The sequence below is a fragment of the Mustela erminea genome, chromosome 16, assembly GCF_009829155.1.
Source record: "Mustela erminea isolate mMusErm1 chromosome 16, mMusErm1.Pri, whole genome shotgun sequence".
Taxonomy (NCBI): Eukaryota; Metazoa; Chordata; class Mammalia; order Carnivora; family Mustelidae; genus Mustela; species Mustela erminea.
In genome coordinates, this window is record NC_045629.1 from 24,889,260 (window position 1) to 24,912,803 (window position 23,544).

Sequence of the window (23,544 nt, forward strand, 5' to 3'; positions counted from 1 at the left end):
GGGAGTTGGGGGAAATTGGAAGGGGAGGTGAATCATGTGAGACTATGGACTCTGAAAAACAATCTGAGGGGTTTGAAGTGGCGGGGGGTTGGGAGGTTGGGGTACCAGGTGGTGGGTATTATTGAGGGCACGGATTGCATGGAGCACTGGGTGGGGTGAAAAAATAATGAATACTGTTATGCTGAAAATAAATAAATTTAATTAAAAAAAAGTTATTCTTCACTGACACTTTGAATTTTTCTTCATTTGGTTTGCTGTACACTGCTTACGTCAACAACATCTTAAGTTGTAGGTTTCCTTAGAGATCAAGGATGTCTCAAGGTCCACTTAAGTTTTGAAAGAGTATAATGGCATTTTGAATCTAGTTACTTCCCATTTGCAACTTTAGGCTTTTGAGGAGGTAATGTACAATAATTAGATTTTACAGACATAATAGTTTCTATTCATCAGGACCATTAGCTCATCAGAGAAAAGTTCTGTGTAAATAAAAGGAAGCTTTACAGATATCATCCATGACAAAGATTGTAGTTCTCTTTATGAGTAAGGACAATGTGAAGCTATTTGCTTAAATCACCGGTGATGGAAGACATGCCATTTGTGTTTGTAGCCCTAGCATTTGGCACAAAGTAAGTGTTTGATAAATGTTTTGAATGGAAAGGAAAAAAACCCTAACTTCTGACTGACTAGAGAAGGATATTTGTAGGTTAAAAACTATATACAATAGTGTAAGAAGATTGAATAGTTAAAAGAATTGTTAGAGCAGCTTATCTGTTGCTACTGCAGACTGCTGAAGTCCTATCATATTAAAAAAATAAGGATTTTTTTTTCTTGTTTAAAAGCAAAAAATGGTATTATATGGTTATGAGAGATCAAACATGTTCCTGAAACAACCCAAAAGTAACTGCTATGATTCCAGTTTGTTGGATAGGTTGACTATTCTAAATTTTAGTCATTCCCTTTGCTAAGGTACAGCTAAATGTAGAAATGACTAATGGGGGCTTTAATACCCCCTGTGTTACATTTTGGAAAATAACAATGTGAGAGGAAAAAAAAAAAGGATTGTTTTCATCACAAAGCAAGGTTGTATATGTAGGTATGTTGGGGGAGACAAACTTAATAAAAAGCATTTAAGTATCTTTGCCAAGAATTTTTTTAATCAAAGCTTTTATGTTTATGAGTTTCCTGATGGAAGCAATGAGCACAGTCTTTGCTCAATTTGTTTCAAAGCAATATTGAGGAAAATTGAACAAAATATGCAATAAGAAAAAATTCTGTGCCAGTCCCCAGGGTATGAGCATACTGACAGTGTAATAGATGTTTTCCATTTCCCTGTGTCTAGAGTTCTAGGTGGTTGCAGACCATATTTTACCCTTGGTCCACTCCCACCATTTGCACTGACATTAATGGGAGGCTCATTGCAGAAATAAGGCAGTCTGTAGTCCTGTATTTATATATAGAATGAGATCATTCTATCTGGTATAAGAGTTCCATTGCCCCTCATTACACACTCAAGATGGACAAAAAATGCTAATAACAATTATATGAGTGATTCAGAGAAGAATTAAGCCTCAGGAAAGTGTAACATTGGAAACATTTACTTAAGGCAGGGATGTTTTCACTAAAACAGCAATGAACATCCCAAAAGAGTGGCATTGTTTTTGATCACATCTATCACCTCCACCTCCCCAACCTGGTCTTCTCATAGGCACAGAAATTCTTCAGAGTTACTGGTGAAAATTGTGGGGGAAATGATAGTATTTCTTTTGCCAAGGTCTCCATTGCAAAATCAAGTCAGTAACGTCTAACATGAGGGGCTTGAAATAATTCATTTAAATCATAAAGTTATTGAGGCCAATGAGCAATACGTATTCACCTCAATTCCCAAGCGTAGTAACATTGTTGTACCTCTGTTCTGGGGTTATTAAAATCCCAGAGCATCCCAAGAAGACTCCGTCATATTTCTCCTAGCTTGAGGAAGGTATCTGTTTCTGATCTGTAAGATCTGCTTCCAATATTCTTGTGCTCATTATCTCCTCCCATTATCTAAAGTTTACATAACCATTAACCCACCATTCTAGCTAGTATTAGAAACTCCTTTGTATTCACACAAGATCGTAATTCCTTAATTCCTTAAATAGTAATCCCAATGGGAGTTTTGCTGAATGGCATACACTTTTTTTTTTTTTTAATGTAGTAGAATTCACATTTAAGTGTAGTGAGACTTAAAATTTGAGTGGCCAGTATTCAGTAGAGGTTAAGTTTAGTTGGGCAAACAGGAGTTGACCTTAGGATGTTAACATTGCCTTTTATTACTGAGAAAATGGAAACAATCGAAGGAGCACTCCCACAAACTCACCACTGATATGGCAGCTAACCCTCTACATGCATCTGAATCCATATGCATGCCCCTTGGCTTCCTCCTCTCACAAGCACTACCTTTTCTCCTCTGTGTTGGATCCTGTTATGAACTGACTTGTGTCCCTCCAAAATTCACATGTTGAAATGCTATCCCTAGTGCTCAGAAGGTGCCCTTATTTGGAAACAGGGTTGTTGCAGATCAGTTATGATGAGGTCATGCTGGGTAGGGTGGGCCCCTAATCTAATGTGACTAGTATCCTTATGAAAAGGGAAGATCTGGACACAAAAAATACTGCGAAGATTGGATTTATGCAGCCATAAGCCAAGGAACTAACAGAAGCTGGAAGAGAGGCTGGGAACAGATCCTTCCCTAGCATGCTGTGGGAGCATGGCCTTGCCAACACCTGAGCCTTGGATCTCCAGCCTCCAGAACTGTGAAACGATAAATTTCTCTTGTTTAAGCCACTCAGTTTGTGGTACTTTGGGGCAGCCACCCAGAGGCTGATACAGATCTTGCCCCTTTCCCCACCAAGCTGTTGTCATGGCCAGCATTAGTAAGTCCTCCCCTCCACTTGGACCATCTTCATTGGTAGACAAACACACACACACACACACACACACACACACACACACACACACACTCTGTACTCAAGCTAGGGCACATGACCTCCAGCTGTTTCTTAACTCCCTCTTACTGAAAATCATTGAAAAAAAAAATGTTTTCACTCCCTTGGTCTACCTCTTCTCCATTTTCTTCGAAACTAGCTCCATTTAGGCTTTTATCAGAACTGCTCTTGACTGCTGCATTGTCAGATCCAGTGTAAGCATCTCAGTGCATACTCTGCTTAACCAACAGCAGCATTCGCTAAGACTCTAGGACACCATTCTCGCCTTGTTTTTCTCCTAACTCACTGGCCACTCTCTCTAAGTCCCCTTACTACTTCATCCCACTTTTCTGCCCATAATCATTTGTGTTTCAATGATATCTCAATAAAGCTGTTTTAAAAATACAGCAACAGCAGAGTGCTTCCCATCTCGGTCCCCAGACTTATTAAGATTCTCTGAATCTACATTCATTTTTAGATGATCTTATCCAGTCTCCCTGCCTTTAAATAAAATATCAGGATGCTGAGGCTGCCAAGTTTGTCTTCAGCTTGGACCTCACCCCTGAACTCAGTAATTGTGGATCCAACTACTACTGGGCATTTCTAATAAGAATCTCAAGGTAAATCTGTCTTCCCCCAACATCTTCTTTCCCAGTCTTGTAATTGGTAATTCCATTCTTTCTGGTGTGTAAACGAAACATTTTGGAAACCCTTTAACTCCTGTTTTTCTTCTGTCTACATCTATTATTCTGGAAGATCCTGTTGGCTCTACCTTTGGAACATCCAGAATCCAACCACTTTTCCCCACCTCCACGGCCTGTGCAAGCCACCATCATCTCATCTTGTTTATCATAAAGCCTCCTAATTGAAGATGAACTGTGTTAATAATTGCCCTGTAGTCTACTCTCCATTTAGCTGCCTGGGTGATCCTTTTAAAATAGTATAGACCATGTCACTATCTTCAGAGGTTTCCATCTCAACACTATCCAAAGTCATTTTCATGACTGAGGGGCTCCATAAGATTTGTTCCTCACTCACTCTGGCCTTGGTTTTGTATGATTTGGTTTGGTTTCCAAGCATGCCACATGTGATCCTGCTTCTGGGTCTTTGCATCTGCAGCTTTCTCTGCCTTTGATGTCTTCCTGCTACATTGTTGCTGCTCTCTTCTTTACTCTCTTTAAGTGCTCAGATGTCATCTAACTGGAGAGCCCTCTATCCCTCTTACCTAATTTTATTTTTAAAGAAAACAAAAAGCTTCAAAAAGTAAGGGACTTCCATTTGGTGTCATAGGCCATTAAAACAGGTCCTGCCACACAAATATATATTGAATGCATTACTGAATGATCCAAGGTTAGCCTGGTAAGGTTACACTTCCCAGTAGAGCCTGGTGTTTCTGTAGCTATGATATATCCTCCAAGGATCCCGCCACATATCCCTGTGTGGATTCTTATGATAATGCCCTCTGAGGAATGTTTCTTTATTTTCGTGGTGTCTAGGTGAGTGCCCCTCACATGGTAAATGATTTTGAATGACTTAAGTGTGTAGTTGGTTTTTAGGCCTTAGATTTTTAATCTTGAGCTCTAATCATGAGCGAAATTGATCCTGCAATAACCTTGTTCCATTGAAGATTTGTTTTGAAGAGGTTTACATTGCCCATCTTCCTCAACATGATAGCTAAATCATGTTTTAGAAGATCCAGGGGACACGGTGAAACCTCAGTTAATAAGCTAAAAGAATAAAAGGAATAGTCCACTTTTAAGGAGTAGCACGGACATTGTTCCTCTTTGTATATAGGTTTGCAGAAGATAATTATGAACTTGTTTTTTTTCATGTGTATTAATGGGACATCATCTTTATGTCTGGCAGGAGCCTCTCATTACAGGATAACTAGATTTTCACTGGGTCTTGGTCCACAACACTTTGCACATTACATTAGCATTTCTTGAGCTTTTCCAGTGAAATGCTTCTGGTATCAGAGGATAGCAACTTACACTCCCAAAAGTCTGGCTGCATAAACCAAAGGAGTCAAATTCAAAAGTGGTTCATGTTTTATTATAAAAACAATGTGGAATTTTCCATTCTATTCTATAATAAGCCCATGGAGTTTTTATGTTTTGACATAGAATATTATGAGATATTTTAAGTTCAATTATTTACATTTTTTCCTGAATCCTCAAAAGTAAATTAAAGATGAACCATGTTTATCCTATGGCTTTGAGTAGCCCCTGGTACCTGGCATCATTTTATACCTCTGATCTGGGACTGACTATGTGATCTCTAGAGAACAGCAGAATTGACCATCCTTGTTAGACATGGCCCTGACAGCTATTGAATCAATCCAGCTGCCTAGGAAGGCTGTTCTCTGATTGTAGGGCTGTTTTTGGCAGCTGATAACTTCCTGTCTGATCCAATCTTCATCTCTAATGGATGGTGCATCACGGTGTAATGGGTCCTGTTTTATCCATCCTGTTCTGTTAGGCCAAGATCAATAATGCAGCTAACATTCCAAAGGCTCATATTATACCCAAATTTCACTCTTGTGTCACCTCCTTAGCATAAAACTTAGTTTAATAATATTGATTTCCTTACTAAGATTTTAACTACCTGAATTTCTAGAGCACTATAACATACTTACAGCTTTCATACATTGAAGGGTTTACCCAGGTCTGTACTCCAGGGAATGAGGCCTTAGAGGACACCTGAATGAGCTTACAAGTAAAGGGTCAAAGCATGGAGGAATAAGCAGGATGGGCTAAGGAATGGAGATCCCCATGTAAGGAGCCATAGGAGGTCAAAGAAGAAAGGTAAGAGGGGTCAGATTATGGAGGAGTGCTACATCTCACCTTCTCACATGGCCTTTAATGCCAGCGTGATGAGCTTGGAATTTCTTAAGTAAAAGCAAGGAGCCTTTGGAAGCTTTTGATCCAGAAAGTAACATGATTAATGCAGTGCTTTATGAAATGTAACATGGTAATCCTATCAGGGATGCTGTGGAGTGGAACAGGTGAAGCAGGTCTGGGCATGGGGCAAGGAGGCATTGCAGGGTAGCAGAAAGTGTGGATTTTGGAGCTACTTTCTGGCTATGAGGCCTCATGTATAAAGTTAGGACATGACCCACCTCACAAGGTCTTACTGATGGCTAATGAGACAAGAGATAACAGTGTTGAGCTGAGTGTCATGCCAGTCCCTTGAAGTACTAGAGGCGGAATGGCATAACGTGGGCTCTGAAGCCTACTGCCTGGGTTTAGATTTTGGCTTAGCTACTCTGTGCTGGATGGAGCTTACTACACAATCCTTGACTTCTCTAAGCCTTATTACCTCCTTTTAAAGGACAGAGATAATTACAGAGCCTACTTCAAAAAGCAATTGTGAAGATTAAATATGCTAAGCACCCAATTGCTGCTCTCTGTTTTATCCCCCTGCCCTCTTATCACAGCCTCCAGACTGGGCGCCAAAGGAAATCAAAGAGCAGATATGGCAGAGGTGGACAAGAACTGAGAGCTTGTCTTCTGTAAAGAATGATACAAAAATTAAGCCAAAGACAGCCCTCAGAAAGGTTAAGTTGGCAGCGAAGAAGAGATCAGGAAGTAGAGTGAGTTTGGTTTGGAGGATGAGATGATGTAGTGGGAGATATTAAACTTGAAGTAACAGTGTAACTTCCCACTGGGAATAGTGGAGGTTTATTGTTAGGCCAATAACAACTTCAAATGATGACCTTGCTATTGGGTCAACATAATTTATTTTCAGTATGTTGAAGTTGGTTGTTAATATTTTCACCAAGGGATTCTCAACCCAAAGTTGCCAGTTATACTCTTTGAGGGACAGTGGAGCTTCATAGACATTCCCATGTTTAAAAAAAAAATTAATAATAATAATAATAATTCCCATGTTAAAAAAAATAATAATGTAGGTGGAGGGGATCATCTGATTCAACCCCCTCATTCTTTGGTTGAGTAAATGAGGATTTACCAAGGTGATTTGCTCAGGGACATACAGCCACTAAGAGGATAAGCCAGATGGGACCCCTGACCCCAGGCTCCTCTTGCTGCTCTTGGGATGACATCTTGCTGCCTTTCATACCTGGCTCTTAACATATTAACTCTACTACTATTGGTAGATGCCAGCATTAAAGAGCAAAGTATTTTTGTGTATGTGTGTGTTTTTTTTAATCCCCTAGACTAGCTATATAGATTCTGACTGCTAATTCTAGAGTAACCTGCATCTCAGGTATGGTACTCTGTGGCAGTCGATGTTGGGAGAATGGCCCAGTAGAGACTCTGGGCTTTCCTAAGTGAGATTTCTTCTCATAAAAAAGAATGCCATCTTTGATCTGGAGGAGAGCTATTTATCTTTTCAGCAGGAGTTCATCTGGCAGCAAGCAGAGCTTTCAAGACAGGAACACATACATGGCCCTCGAGTGATACTTTACTCTTCTCTGGAATGCAGCAGGAGGTACCAATGGCCACAGGAAGAAAGACTTACCATTCACGTGTTGTAATCCCAAGTGAAATGTATTTTAGAGAGATGGCCCCTGGGGCTCATGAATCCCTCCAAGATCTGGCTGAATGTATGTAGACATGGATCAGTTAGGTTGAGTTTTCTAGGAGCCTTTACCCTTCTGGTTACCGCATGGGTTGCTTATGCTCTGCACTGGTACAGCCTTGATGAAGAAGTCAAATGCGATGGTCTCTTTTGCACTATGGATAGAAATGTGGTTCTTTGGTCTCTTTTTGGACCACCCCCTCACCAAGTACAGTGTTTGTGCCCATGTAAGTTTTAGATCTGCTTCTGCTTAGGACGTAACCTTCTCCTCATCGATGTTAGCAATATCTCCCTGTTTGTCTCTGCTTTCAAAAAGTCTCCAGCGATCCTGCACCTTTTCTGAGCATCTCGGAAGCCTGATTTCAGCCCTGTAGGTGAAGTCCACCTTCAGCACATTCTACTGCATCCTCAGTGATCCTGCTGTTAGTCAGTCATTCTCAGTCTGTCAAAAGGGACCTACCTGCTCACCCCTTGGAAGGTCAGATTGCAGCTCACTGAGAATGGAGGCTTTCCCAGATTGCAGATATCTGCCTGGAGAAATTGAGTATGTGCGGGGCTGCATCTTCTCCCAGAGCATCAGCAGGGCTGCCTGGTTTGGCGTGGGGAAAGCAGTACCTTGAGCCACGAGAAAGACTAACCTTTTAACAAAAGGAAAACCTGAGATGAAAGAGTGACTTAAGATCCCCGATCCTTCAGTTGGTGCTTTTTGAAAACTCTCTGATTCTGGGGGTGAAGAATCACATTTTAAAGTCTTTATGTCTCATCATAAAGATGAGGTTAAGGAAATGTCTTCGTTAACCAAGACATTTGACTTCAAAGGCTGTGCCAAAAAGGATTTCTATTTTCCTATTTTCTGGACATGTACATTTAGTTTTCTTGAGAAAATGTGTTAATGTTACCTGATTATCTGATTTCTGTGTGACACATAATTCCTTTTAGAAAATAACTAAGGCAAAGCTTTTCAAATATATATTTTGAGTTTAGGCCATGATAAATATCCTCTGGAGTATGGTTACCTGGGATTTTCTCCTGAAAACTCAACATGACTTACTCAGTAGTTATAGACCAAGGCAACAGAATGTCTTATACTTCAATAAATTATGTTTATGTTAATGATTGTTTTGTGCTTTCTGGAATTGAGGAAGATCACTATTATCCTATTATGAAGAATTTGCCAATTACCATATGAATATCATCCTGTTCACACAAGAATTTCTGTAAGCTCTAAAGTCAATTTTAGTAAATCCAGAGACTAGAAAATACCCATTATGGCTCTCTTTTCCCTGTATCACCTGCGTCAGCCTTGGATTCTTTCTCAACACAATTGCCCAAGGTCTCTTTAACATGAGAGCTGAATTCTGTCACCTGGGCAGATTTGATAAAATACTATCAATGAGAGAAGACTGCTTCCAAATCCTAAAAGTTACTGTTGTTTCATATTTATTGCATATCCATAACATGTTAAGTGGAGAGAGAATCAAAAGATTCACATGGTCTACTACTAATGAAATAATGAGGTGCATGCTTGCGAACATTTATCCTGACATAATGAAAAAATTCTCTTATCCTTTCTTTTGCAACATCAGGCCTTATGAAGTAAACATTAGGGATATAAAGAGACGAATAACTCCCGTCCTCTGCTGTCAGTGTTGGCCAGTGTCAGAAACTTTCTGTTACTTGTGACACATTTTTTTCTGTTTCTTCTCAAGGGTTCTGATTATTCATGTATGCAAGCATTAATTAATCCAACAAATGTTTATTGATTTCTAGGCTTTGTGCCAGGCCAGTATAGCAAGATGAGGAAAGCAGTATAAATCCATTTTTTCCACAAGCTTTTTCAGTTAGCATTGTATGTGTGTATGTGTGTGTGTGTGTGTGTGTGTGCGCGCGCACGCGCACGCGCATGCGTGGGCATTTGAGGAGGGCAGTGTATACAAGCAACTTAAAAAAAAAAATTAAGGATCAAAAGGAAAACTAGGTTTTAGGAGCACCTAAGATGAGGAAGACTCCTAGAATTTAGATGGAGCAATTTCTGACCGGTCCCAGTCAGGCACTGCTTCTCGTGTGGACCGGCGCCACCTCTTGTCCATTTGTGGTCATTCTACTCACTTAACAGCTCTGAGAAGAGTTTCCAACTGGCCTGGCTTAGGTCAGGAGCCCACCCCTTAGGCAGAGAGAGCAGGGCACCTTGATTGGCCCTCCACTGTAGCCCAAATAACTCCAAAGGTCTGTTACCAAAAGAAGGAGAACAAACTATGCACAGAGGGAGTCACGTGGGTACACTTCCTCACGCAGTGTGAGGCATGGGTAGGGAGCTGCGGGGGGCCACGGAGGTGGAGACTTTGGAGAGAAGGAGGAAGTTCACATAGGAGAAAGCAGCAGAAGAAGGGGTTGGGACAGACTGGCCGGGACCAGATCAGAAAGGACTTTAAGTGGTGTTCCCCTGAGTTTGTACTTTATCCGGTGAATAAGGGTAAAGATCCAAGGATATTAGCTTAAAAAAATGAGTTTAAAAAGTTACCCTGCTGGTGAGGCCATGGGCAGATTAAAAGGTAAGACCAGGAGCAAGCTCATCAATTAAGTGAAATGGTAAGGCCTGTTCTAAAAGCAGCACCAGTGGAGTTGGAAGGGGCCAGACTCTAGAGATGCTTGAAAATGTAGGGAATTTGGTGACAGACTGAATGAGAGACAGGAAGGAGAAGTAGAATTCGGAGGAGCTCTCAGGTTTCTGGCTTGAGTCAAGTGTGTGGTCACTAAGAAAAGAAATACAAAAATAAGGTGCTGCGCTGAAAACAGGTTGACTTGATATTTCTCTGGGACGTCCAGCTACGGCTAATCCAGGGGGCAGTAGTGTATAAAGATTTAGGGACGAGCTCAGAGGTCAGGCCTGGAGATTGGGCTGTCCTCATATATGTAAGTGTAATTGAGCCCTTGATGCCGGCAAGATTGTCCAGGGTGAGAGTGAAAAGGGATAAGAAAAGCAAATTAAAGTCTCTGGGAATCGCAATATTTAAGAGATAGGAGGAAGAAGAGAGGCCATGAGGGAAGAAGAAATGTCTCATCTGTCCCTGCCTGACCCCTCCCTACCCTCAAACTCTAAGTAGGTTTGATAAATCTGTAGAGATTCAAATAAACCCGTTTCTCTAAAAAAAGCATGTCTCTAGTACAGTACATCCTGGTACCATGGGGAGCTTTGAATATGTGAGATTTGAAGAGAATATTTGATCAGTGACCAAGAGCTGAAAGCAGCCACCACTAAGAAGGCTTAGAATTTGTTGAGAACTGGACCAACAGAATTGCATTCAGAGTGCATCAGAAAGCCACTGAGGAGCTGTGTGCTTCTACACTGACATATTTAGGCAGATGTATTCAGATTTATTTCACGAGGTCCACCCCACATATTTTAAATGTCACCTTGATGGTGCTTTTACCCTCTGAATAAACACAGCCATCCTTATTCCCTTATACTCGTCATCCTTCATCTTTAAATAACTTACGTCAAAACAAATTTAGGAGGTTTCCAACCAATGAAAAAAATTGCAGTTTCACTAAGGTCAAGGGAAGCAGGAAACATTTTTCTCAGTACGACAGGACTCTGTTGATATTCTGAAACTTATGTGTTGGAGTCAATATATAATACACCCTTTCGACGAATTAGAAAAAGCTTCTAACACATAACCACTGTGAAAGGCTGTCCTGACATGTACATATCTCAGAAGAGGATGACTCTGGGTTGGAATACCTCACTCTTAGTATCAACACCCCATATTGTTATAATTTTCATTCTTATGGTGCTTTTGATAACTCATTTTTCTTCCGAATTTTAAAAACAATATGTACAAAATGCATCTTCATAAAGACTGGGGAAGTTTTCAGCTAATTCAGCAACAAGGATTTATTGGAGTTCCTGCTATATGCCATGCCTTGTCCTGGGAGATGGAGATACCATGCTGAATAGGAGCAACATAGCTCCTGTCATCTTAGCTTATAGTCTACTTAGTAAGACATAGGCACAGTATTAAAACACAAGGAATGGTGAGTGCTCTGCCACTGCTGATCCAGGGAGTCATGAGAGCAGGTAGCAAGAAGCTACTTGTGGGGGTCAAAGAAAGGAACCCAGGAGAAGGTGTGTTCAAGCTGTAACCTGAAGGTAAGTGGCAGAGGAGGTGGTCAGAAAGGGAAGACAAAGGGAACAACAGTGTGAGAAGGTCCAGATGCCAAAGAGAGTGTGTTTGTAGAAACAGAAGAGTTCAAGATGCCAGAAGGGGGAGAGTTCTCCTGATGACGGTTCTTTTTGTTTAAAACTTTGTCTCTAAGATTATATTTTTCCCACCTGAAACACACAATTTCTCAGTGTATTGCTTTGTCAAGACCTTAACCTTTCGCATAGCAAAATACTCTATCCTCGAGATGGAGTTTATAGTGTAAGTCTATTATATCTGACACAAAGGTCCTGATATTCATCTTCGAAGCTCTGTTTGGGCTTCTCCAAGTTAGCAATGTGTGATCATTCTTTGGGGGGTATTTCTTATGTGAGAAACTTGAAAGAGAATGAGAAGCAAATCTACAGAGCTGTAAGGTGATATTGAAAAAAAAGCAGTCAATAAATTATTTTGCCAGCACGGTAAGCAACCTAAAAACAAACTTAACCTCAAACATAGTACATCATTGAGTGTCCGGCGGTGACCTCTAAGAAATTGTTTCTTGTCACCAGGTGATAAGTAATTTTCTATGTCTGGAAATGATTGTTCACCCCATGGTAGAATTACATATCCTGGGTGATTTTGTTTAGAAACAGAGCCCTGAGGCACAGAACTGAGAGATTAAACCCATATCATGTTTACACAGATCAATACTTAGAATTAAATGTATATCCTCAATAGCGGTCTTCAAATTACCTTGCTCTCCAGTACAGTGGTCTTCTTCCAGATTTGATGGCATAGAATAATGAAGATGAGATGTCCACGAGATTCCTGTAGAATTCCCTTGAGTGGTCTGATCCACATGAGTGCAGACCTCCTAAGATTAATTACCCAGGAATCTTGGTGTGAAGTCACTTGGGAATGGTATTGAGAATGATGAAAAGTGTCCTCTCTCACTGACAGGAAGCTGATGGTGTCTTTGTAAATCTTTGAAATGAATGAATAGGATTCAACTCACTCTTTGATATTGATAGGTCTTAATAGTAACATACTGCAATACCTGTTCCTGAAAGCAAAACAAATATTAAAAACTAATTAATCAATATAAGTCTTTTTATAGTATTTTTGGAGCATTTTTTGGAAGAGTGTTAGTGTTTTTCCTCTCAGCTCTATTGTCATCAGCCAGAGAAAATTTTAAGCAATCTATGAGACAATAATAGAAAATTTCCCTCACTAAAACATAATTTTATATTGTGTGTGTATCATATTTAGCCTGTTTTCAAGCTTGACCTGTCATCTTTCTCCCTCAGTGAGTGATGAGAACGCTATCTACGGAGATTTACTCTTTGTCATTTCCAGCCAGTGTGCTGCCTTGCGGGGTGGGTTGGGGGCGTGCATATGATTTTCTCTGTGTGGAGGGGTTGCAACAATAGAACTCATTAACAATAAGACCACAGTGATGACCATATGAAAATACAGCATGGTCTAAGTATTGTGCAAATTAAGTCTAAAGATACAAACTGTATTATTCCAGATAATTTACAGGTTGGTTCTTTCAAACAAGTTTTATTTCAGTATTTGATTTTGACCTTCGTCAGTTTCATTTGACCTCCAATGGTGATGGTTCTACAACATCATATTCTAGAAAGTTATTATGGCCTTGGAAATGGAGACATTGGTTCATATTATTCTTATCTGAGTATCTTTTTGTTGTTGTTTTTGTTTGTTTTTTATTTCATTTTAAGGCTGGTAGAGTTACCATATGGAGAAGGTATGGAACAACTCATTTTTAATTTTTTTTTATAAACATATAATGTATTATTAGCCCCAGGGGTACAGGTCTGTGAATCGCCAGGTTTACACACTTCACAGCAATATCTGAGTATCTTTTAAAATATAATTGGTGATGACCCACATCCCATGTCACATAAGCCCAGAGATAGCCTGCCCTGGGTACCTGAAAAGCAGCTGTGTCTGAGAGCTAGATTTGTCTATGCCAGGGGAAGAATGGGAATTCCCATTGTGGGACAGCTGGGGAACTGTTGATCACAGAGAGCAAGGCAGGCCAGAGTCTCTTATAGGAAGTACAGAAGCAGTAGGAACCAGCTGAAGGCCTGGTTACTGAAGATGGAATCACAGTCTAGAAGCCCGGGATGTAGAGCCCAAGAGATGGCTGAGAGCACCACTCTTCTGGAAAGGGGATCCTGTCTGTCCTCCACACTCACACTGAAGTGATCTCTTTAATATACCCATCTGATTTTTTGTTCATCAGCTTGAAATCCTTCATGGGATTTCAGGTTCAAAAATCTTAAGACCCTTTTTGTGATCCTTAGCTTGTCGTAGTTGGCCTTTTCTGAACTTGTGTTGGTCCTGCATTCTGACCTTGTTTCCTATGGATCCCTGGAGTGTACTCATCCTCATAGTCTGCAGAATCTACACAGATTCCCCAAGTAACACATGCTCAATCTTTTTTTTTTATTATTAAGTATTTATTTATTTGAGAGAGAGAGCATGCCTGAGCAGGGGGAGGAACAGAGGGAGAGGACCTTCAAGCAGGCTCCCCGCTGAGCATGGAGCCCACTGCAGAGCTTGATCTCACAACCCTGAGATCATGACCTGAGCCAAAACCAAGAGTCAGATGCTTAACCGACTGAGCCACCCAGGTGCCCCCATCATGCTCTTTCTAACCTCCATGGTGTTCTTTCTGCTGGAATATCCATCCTCTTGGAGCCATCATGTAGCTAATTCCTATGTAATGTTCTTGAGTTGGTTTCTTGAAAAGCATCTCCCCACCCCACAATTTCTAACATATGCCTTTGTCATAGTATTCACCACATTTTGGTCTAATTGTTTATTATTCTTATTATACTAAACCATAAGCCATAAACCTGGCAGAGACCAGGGCTCATTGTACATTGCATTTCAGTGGCTGGGAAAGTGCTTAATAAATACTTAAGTAAATATTGAATAGGTAAATTAATTAACTACTATAAAGTATAATTACCATAGGAAAAAAGAGAAAAGGGGCAATTTAATTCACTTATTCTTTAATTTGTGGTGCATTACATTTATAAGTAACCTTAACATTTTGAGTCAAGATAGATGTATAAATGGGACGCCTGGGTGGCTCAGTTGGTTAAGCAGCTGCCTTCGGCTCAGGTCATGATCCCAGCGTCCTGGGATCGAGTCCCGCATCGGGCTCCTTGCTCCGCGGGGAGCCTGCTTCTCCCTCTGACTCTGCCTTCCACTCTGTCTGCCTGTGCTCGCTCTCGCTCGCTCTCTCTGACAAAAAAAAAAAAAAAAAAAAAAAAAAAAAAAAAAAAAAAAAAAAAGTATTAAAATCATTTTAAAAAAAAAAAAAAAAAAAAAAAAAAAAAAAAAAAAAAAAAAAAAAAAAAAAAAAAAAAAAAGATCTGCTTCCAATATTCTTGTGCTCATTATCTCCTCCCATTATCTAAAGTTTACATAACCATTAACCCACCATTCTAGCTAGTATTAGAAACTCCTTTGTATTCACACAAGATCGTAATTCCTTAATTCCTTAAATAGTAATCCCAATGGGAGTTTTGCTGAATGGCATACACTTTTTTTTTTTTTTAATGTAGTAGAATTCACATTTAAGTGTAGTGAGACTTAAAATTTGAGTGGCCAGTATTCAGTAGAGGTTAAGTTTAGTTGGGCAAACAGGAGTTGACCTTAGGATGTTAACATTGCCTTTTATTACTGAGAAAATGGAAACAATCGAAGGAGCACTCCCACAAACTCACCACTGATATGGCAGCTAACCCTCTACATGCATCTGAATCCATATGCATGCCCCTTGGCTTCCTCCTCTCACAAGCACTACCTTTTCTCCTCTGTGTTGGATCCTGTTATGAACTGACTTGTGTCCCTCCAAAATTCACATGTTGAAATGCTATCCCTAGTGCTCAGAAGGTGCCCTTATTTGGAAACAGGGTTGTTGCAGATCAGTTATGATGAGGTCATGCTGGGTAGGGTGGGCCCCTAATCTAATGTGACTAGTATCCTTATGAAAAGGGAAGATCTGGACACAAAAAATACTGCGAAGATTGGATTTATGCAGCCATAAGCCAAGGAACTAACAGAAGCTGGAAGAGAGGCTGGGAACAGATCCTTCCCTAGCATGCTGTGGGAGCATGGCCTTGCCAACACCTGAGCCTTGGATCTCCAGCCTCCAGAACTGTGAAACGATAAATTTCTCTTGTTTAAGCCACTCAGTTTGTGGTACTTTGGGGCAGCCACCCAGAGGCTGATACAGATCTTGCCCCTTTCCCCACCAAGCTGTTGTCATGGCCAGCATTAGTAAGTCCTCCCCTCCACTTGGACCATCTTCATTGGTAGACAAACACACACACACACACACACACACACACACACACACACACACACACTCTGTACTCAAGCTAGGGCACATGACCTCCAGCTGTTTCTTAACTCCCTCTTACTGAAAATCATTGAAAAAAAAAATGTTTTCACTCCCTTGGTCTACCTCTTCTCCATTTTCTTCGAAACTAGCTCCATTTAGGCTTTTATCAGAACTGCTCTTGACTGCTGCATTGTCAGATCCAGTGTAAGCATCTCAGTGCATACTCTGCTTAACCAACAGCAGCATTCGCTAAGACTCTAGGACACCATTCTCGCCTTGTTTTTCTCCTAACTCACTGGCCACTCTCTCTAAGTCCCCTTACTACTTCATCCCACTTTTCTGCCCATAATCATTTGTGTTTCAATGATATCTCAATAAAGCTGTTTTAAAAATACAGCAACAGCAGAGTGCTTCCCATCTCGGTCCCCAGACTTATTAAGATTCTCTGAATCTACATTCATTTTTAGATGATCTTATCCAGTCTCCCTGCCTTTAAATAAAATATCAGGATGCTGAGGCTGCCAAGTTTGTCTTCAGCTTGGACCTCACCCCTGAACTCAGTAATTGTGGATCCAACTACTACTGGGCATTTCTAATAAGAATCTCAAGGTAAATCTGTCTTCCCCCAACATCTTCTTTCCCAGTCTTGTAATTGGTAATTCCATTCTTTCTGGTGTGTAAACGAAACATTTTGGAAACCCTTTAACTCCTGTTTTTCTTCTGTCTACATCTATTATTCTGGAAGATCCTGTTGGCTCTACCTTTGGAACATCCAGAATCCAACCACTTTTCCCCACCTCCACGGCCTGTGCAAGCCACCATCATCTCATCTTGTTTATCATAAAGCCTCCTAATTGAAGATGAACTGTGTTAATAATTGCCCTGTAGTCTACTCTCCATTTAGCTGCCTGGGTGATCCTTTTAAAATAGTATAGACCATGTCACTATCTTCAGAGGTTTCCATCTCAACACTATCCAAAGTCATTTTCATGACTGAGGGGCTCCATAAGATTTGTTCCTCACTCACTCTGGCCTTGGTTTTGTATGATTTGGTTTGGTTTCCAAGCATGCCACATGTGATCCTGCTTCTGGGTCTTTGCATCTGCAGCTTTCTCTGCCTTTGATGTCTTCCTGCTACATTGTTGCTGCTCTCTTCTTTACTCTCTTTAAGTGCTCAGATGTCATCTAACTGGAGAGCCCTCTATCCCTCTTACCTAATTTTATTTTTAAAGAAAACAAAAAGCTTCAAAAAGTAAGGGACTTCCATTTGGTGTCATAGGCCATTAAAACAGGTCCTGCCACACAAATATATATTGAATGCATTACTGAATGATCCAAGGTTAGCCTGGTAAGGTTACACTTCCCAGTAGAGCCTGGTGTTTCTGTAGCTATGATATATCCTCCAAGGATCCCGCCACATATCCCTGTGTGGATTCTTATGATAATGCCCTCTGAGGAATGTTTCTTTATTTTCGTGGTGTCTAGGTGAGTGCCCCTCACATGGTAAATGATTTTGAATGACTTAAGTGTGTAGTTGGTTTTTAGGCCTTAGATTTTTAATCTTGAGCTCTAATCATGAGCGAAATTGATCCTGCAATAACCTTGTTCCATTGAAGATTTGTTTTGAAGAGGTTTACATTGCCCATCTTCCTCAACATGATAGCTAAATCATGTTTTAGAAGATCCAGGGGACACGGTGAAACCTCAGTTAATAAGCTAAAAGAATAAAAGGAATAGTCCACTTTTAAGGAGTAGCACGGACATTGTTCCTCTTTGTATATAGGTTTGCAGAAGATAATTATGAACTTGTTTTTTTTCATGTGTATTAATGGGACATCATCTTTATGTCTGGCAGGAGCCTCTCATTACAGGATAACTAGATTTTCACTGGGTCTTGGTCCACAACACTTTGCACATTACATTAGCATTTCTTGAGCTTTTCCAGTGAAATGCTTCTGGTATCAGAGGATAGCAACTTACACTCCCAAAAGTCTGGCTGCATAAACCAAAGGAGTCAAATTCAAAAGTGGTTCATGTTTTATTATAAAAACAATGTGGAATTTTCCATTCTATTCTATAATAAGCCCATGGAGTTTTTATGTTTTGACATAGAATATTATGAGATATTTTAAGTTCAATTATTTACATTTTTTCCTGAATCCTCAAAAGTAAATTAAAGATGAACCATGTTTATCCTATGGCTTTGAGTAGCCCCTGGTACCTGGCATCATTTTATACCTCTGATCTGGGACTGACTATGTGATCTCTAGAGAACAGCAGAATTGACCATCCTTGTTAGACATGGCCCTGACAGCTATTGAATCAATCCAGCTGCCTAGGAAGGCTGTTCTCTGATTGTAGGGCTGTTTTTGGCAGCTGATAACTTCCTGTCTGATCCAATCTTCATCTCTAATGGATGGTGCATCACGGTGTAATGGGTCCTGTTTTATCCATCCTGTTCTGTTAGGCCAAGATCAATAATGCAGCTAACATTCCAAAGGCTCATATTATACCCAAATTTCACTCTTGTGTCACCTCCTTAGCATAAAACTTAGTTTAATAATATTGATTTCCTTACTAAGATTTTAACTACCTGAATTTCTAGAGCACTATAACATACTTACAGCTTTCATACATTGAAGGGTTTACCCAGGTCTGTACTCCAGGGAATGAGGCCTTAGAGGACACCTGAATGAGCTTACAAGTAAAGGGTCAAAGCATGGAGGAATAAGCAGGATGGGCTAAGGAATGGAGATCCCCATGTAAGGAGCCATAGGAGGTCAAAGAAGAAAGGTAAGAGGGGTCAGATTATGGAGGAGTGCTACATCTCACCTTCTCACATGGCCTTTAATGCCAGCGTGATGAGCTTGGAATTTCTTAAGTAAAAGCAAGGAGCCTTTGGAAGCTTTTGATCCAGAAAGTAACATGATTAATGCAGTGCTTTATGAAATGTAACATGGTAATCCTATCAGGGATGCTGTGGAGTGGAACAGGTGAAGCAGGTCTGGGCATGGGGCAAGGAGGCATTGCAGGGTAGCAGAAAGTGTGGATTTTGGAGCTACTTTCTGGCTATGAGGCCTCATGTATAAAGTTAGGACATGACCCACCTCACAAGGTCTTACTGATGGCTAATGAGACAAGAGATAACAGTGTTGAGCTGAGTGTCATGCCAGTCCCTTGAAGTACTAGAGGCGGAATGGCATAACGTGGGCTCTGAAGCCTACTGCCTGGGTTTAGATTTTGGCTTAGCTACTCTGTGCTGGATGGAGCTTACTACACAATCCTTGACTTCTCTAAGCCTTATTACCTCCTTTTAAAGGACAGAGATAATTACAGAGCCTACTTCAAAAAGCAATTGTGAAGATTAAATATGCTAAGCACCCAATTGCTGCTCTCTGTTTTATCCCCCTGCCCTCTTATCACAGCCTCCAGACTGGGCGCCAAAGGAAATCAAAGAGCAGATATGGCAGAGGTGGACAAGAACTGAGAGCTTGTCTTCTGTAAAGAATGATACAAAAATTAAGCCAAAGACAGCCCTCAGAAAGGTTAAGTTGGCAGCGAAGAAGAGATCAGGAAGTAGAGTGAGTTTGGTTTGGAGGATGAGATGATGTAGTGGGAGATATTAAACTTGAAGTAACAGTGTAACTTCCCACTGGGAATAGTGGAGGTTTATTGTTAGGCCAATAACAACTTCAAATGATGACCTTGCTATTGGGTCAACATAATTTATTTTCAGTATGTTGAAGTTGGTTGTTAATATTTTCACCAAGGGATTCTCAACCCAAAGTTGCCAGTTATACTCTTTGAGGGACAGTGGAGCTTCATAGACATTCCCATGTTTAAAAAAAAAATTAATAATAATAATAATAATTCCCATGTTAAAAAAAATAATAATGTAGGTGGAGGGGATCATCTGATTCAACCCCCTCATTCTTTGGTTGAGTAAATGAGGATTTACCAAGGTGATTTGCTCAGGGACATACAGCCACTAAGAGGATAAGCCAGATGGGACCCCTGACCCCAGGCTCCTCTTGCTGCTCTTGGGATGACATCTTGCTGCCTTTCATACCTGGCTCTTAACATATTAACTCTACTACTATTGGTAGATGCCAGCATTAAAGAGCAAAGTATTTTTGTGTATGTGTGTGTTTTTTTTAATCCCCTAGACTAGCTATATAGATTCTGACTGCTAATTCTAGAGTAACCTGCATCTCAGGTATGGTACTCTGTGGCAGTCGATGTTGGGAGAATGGCCCAGTAGAGACTCTGGGCTTTCCTAAGTGAGATTTCTTCTCATAAAAAAGAATGCCATCTTTGATCTGGAGGAGAGCTATTTATCTTTTCAGCAGGAGTTCATCTGGCAGCAAGCAGAGCTTTCAAGACAGGAACACATACATGGCCCTCGAGTGATACTTTACTCTTCTCTGGAATGCAGCAGGAGGTACCAATGGCCACAGGAAGAAAGACTTACCATTCACGTGTTGTAATCCCAAGTGAAATGTATTTTAGAGAGATGGCCCCTGGGGCTCATGAATCCCTCCAAGATCTGGCTGAATGTATGTAGACATGGATCAGTTAGGTTGAGTTTTCTAGGAGCCTTTACCCTTCTGGTTACCGCATGGGTTGCTTATGCTCTGCACTGGTACAGCCTTGATGAAGAAGTCAAATGCGATGGTCTCTTTTGCACTATGGATAGAAATGTGGTTCTTTGGTCTCTTTTTGGACCACCCCCTCACCAAGTACAGTGTTTGTGCCCATGTAAGTTTTAGATCTGCTTCTGCTTAGGACGTAACCTTCTCCTCATCGATGTTAGCAATATCTCCCTGTTTGTCTCTGCTTTCAAAAAGTCTCCAGCGATCCTGCACCTTTTCTGAGCATCTCGGAAGCCTGATTTCAGCCCTGTAGGTGAAGTCCACCTTCAGCACATTCTACTGCATCCTCAGTGATCCTGCTGTTAGTCAGTCATTCTCAGTCTGTCAAAAGGGACCTACCTGCTCACCCCTTGGAAGGTCAGATTGCAGCTCACTGAGAATGGAGGCTTTCCCAGATTGCAGATATCTGCCTGGAGAAATTGAGTATGTGCGGGGCTGCATCTTCTCCCAGAGCATCAGCAGGGCTGCCTGGTTTGGCGTGGGGAAAGCAGTACCTTGAGCCACGAGAAAGACTAACCTTTTAACAAAAGGAAAACCTGAGATGAAAGAGTGACTTAAGATCCCCGATCCTTCAGTTGGTGCTTTTTGAAAACTCTCTGATTCTGGGGGTGAAGAATCACATTTTAAAGTCTTTATGTCTCATCATAAAGATGAGGTTAAGGAAATGTCTTCGTTAACCAAGACATTTGACTTCAAAGGCTGTGCCAAAAAGGATTTCTATTTTCCTATTTTCTGGACATGTACATTTAGTTTTCTTGAGAAAATGTGTTAATGTTACCTGATTATCTGATTTCTGTGTGACACATAATTCCTTTTAGAAAATAACTAAGGCAAAGCTTTTCAAATATATATTTTGAGTTTAGGCCATGATAAATATCCTCTGGAGTATGGTTACCTGGGATTTTCTCCTGAAAACTCAACATGACTTACTCAGTAGTTATAGACCAAGGCAACAGAATGTCTTATACTTCAATAAATTATGTTTATGTTAATGATTGTTTTGTGCTTTCTGGAATTGAGGAAGATCACTATTATCCTATTATGAAGAATTTGCCAATTACCATATGAATATCATCCTGTTCACACAAGAATTTCTGTAAGCTCTAAAGTCAATTTTAGTAAATCCAGAGACTAGAAAATACCCATTATGGCTCTCTTTTCCCTGTATCACCTGCGTCAGCCTTGGATTCTTTCTCAACACAATTGCCCAAGGTCTCTTTAACATGAGAGCTGAATTCTGTCACCTGGGCAGATTTGATAAAATACTATCAATGAGAGAAGACTGCTTCCAAATCCTAAAAGTTACTGTTGTTTCATATTTATTGCATATCCATAACATGTTAAGTGGAGAGAGAATCAAAAGATTCACATGGTCTACTACTAATGAAATAATGAGGTGCATGCTTGCGAACATTTATCCTGACATAATGAAAAAATTCTCTTATCCTTTCTTTTGCAACATCAGGCCTTATGAAGTAAACATTAGGGATATAAAGAGACGAATAACTCCCGTCCTCTGCTGTCAGTGTTGGCCAGTGTCAGAAACTTTCTGTTACTTGTGACACATTTTTTTCTGTTTCTTCTCAAGGGTTCTGATTATTCATGTATGCAAGCATTAATTAATCCAACAAATGTTTATTGATTTCTAGGCTTTGTGCCAGGCCAGTATAGCAAGATGAGGAAAGCAGTATAAATCCATTTTTTCCACAAGCTTTTTCAGTTAGCATTGTATGTGTGTATGTGTGTGTGTGTGTGTGTGTGTGCGCGCGCACGCGCACGCGCATGCGTGGGCATTTGAGGAGGGCAGTGTATACAAGCAACTTAAAAAAAAAAAATTAAGGATCAAAAGGAAAACTAGGTTTTAGGAGCACCTAAGATGAGGAAGACTCCTAGAATTTAGATGGAGCAATTTCTGACCGGTCCCAGTCAGGCACTGCTTCTCGTGTGGACCGGCGCCACCTCTTGTCCATTTGTGGTCATTCTACTCACTTAACAGCTCTGAGAAGAGTTTCCAACTGGCCTGGCTTAGGTCAGGAGCCCACCCCTTAGGCAGAGAGAGCAGGGCACCTTGATTGGCCCTCCACTGTAGCCCAAATAACTCCAAAGGTCTGTTACCAAAAGAAGGAGAACAAACTATGCACAGAGGGAGTCACGTGGGTACACTTCCTCACGCAGTGTGAGGCATGGGTAGGGAGCTGCGGGGGGCCACGGAGGTGGAGACTTTGGAGAGAAGGAGGAAGTTCACATAGGAGAAAGCAGCAGAAGAAGGGGTTGGGACAGACTGGCCGGGACCAGATCAGAAAGGACTTTAAGTGGTGTTCCCCTGAGTTTGTACTTTATCCGGTGAATAAGGGTAAAGATCCAAGGATATTAGCTTAAAAAAATGAGTTTAAAAAGTTACCCTGCTGGTGAGGCCATGGGCAGATTAAAAGGTAAGACCAGGAGCAAGCTCATCAATTAAGTGAAATGGTAAGGCCTGTTCTAAAAGCAGCACCAGTGGAGTTGGAAGGGGCCAGACTCTAGAGATGCTTGAAAATGTAGGGAATTTGGTGACAGACTGAATGAGAGACAGGAAGGAGAAGTAGAATTCGGAGGAGCTCTCAGGTTTCTGGCTTGAGTCAAGTGTGTGGTCACTAAGAAAAGAAATACAAAAATAAGGTGCTGCGCTGAAAACAGGTTGACTTGATATTTCTCTGGGACGTCCAGCTACGGCTAATCCAGGGGGCAGTAGTGTATAAAGATTTAGGGACGAGCTCAGAGGTCAGGCCTGGAGATTGGGCTGTCCTCATATATGTAAGTGTAATTGAGCCCTTGATGCCGGCAAGATTGTCCAGGGTGAGAGTGAAAAGGGATAAGAA

General features: G+C 40.8%; 1 protein-coding gene and 1 long non-coding RNA gene across 2 annotated transcripts in view; both read left to right on the forward strand.

The window, feature by feature from the left end:
• KCNB2 (potassium voltage-gated channel subfamily B member 2) overlaps positions 1-23,544 on the forward strand; it is a 404,699-nt gene that overhangs the window by 141,673 nt on the left and 239,482 nt on the right. The gene's annotated exons all lie outside the window — the stretch shown is intronic.
• On the forward strand, positions 208-19,102 carry LOC116575475. The gene is made up of 2 exons (XR_004279797.1): positions 208-2,292; positions 15,335-19,102. It is a non-coding gene; the product is annotated as an uncharacterized LOC116575475 (long non-coding RNA).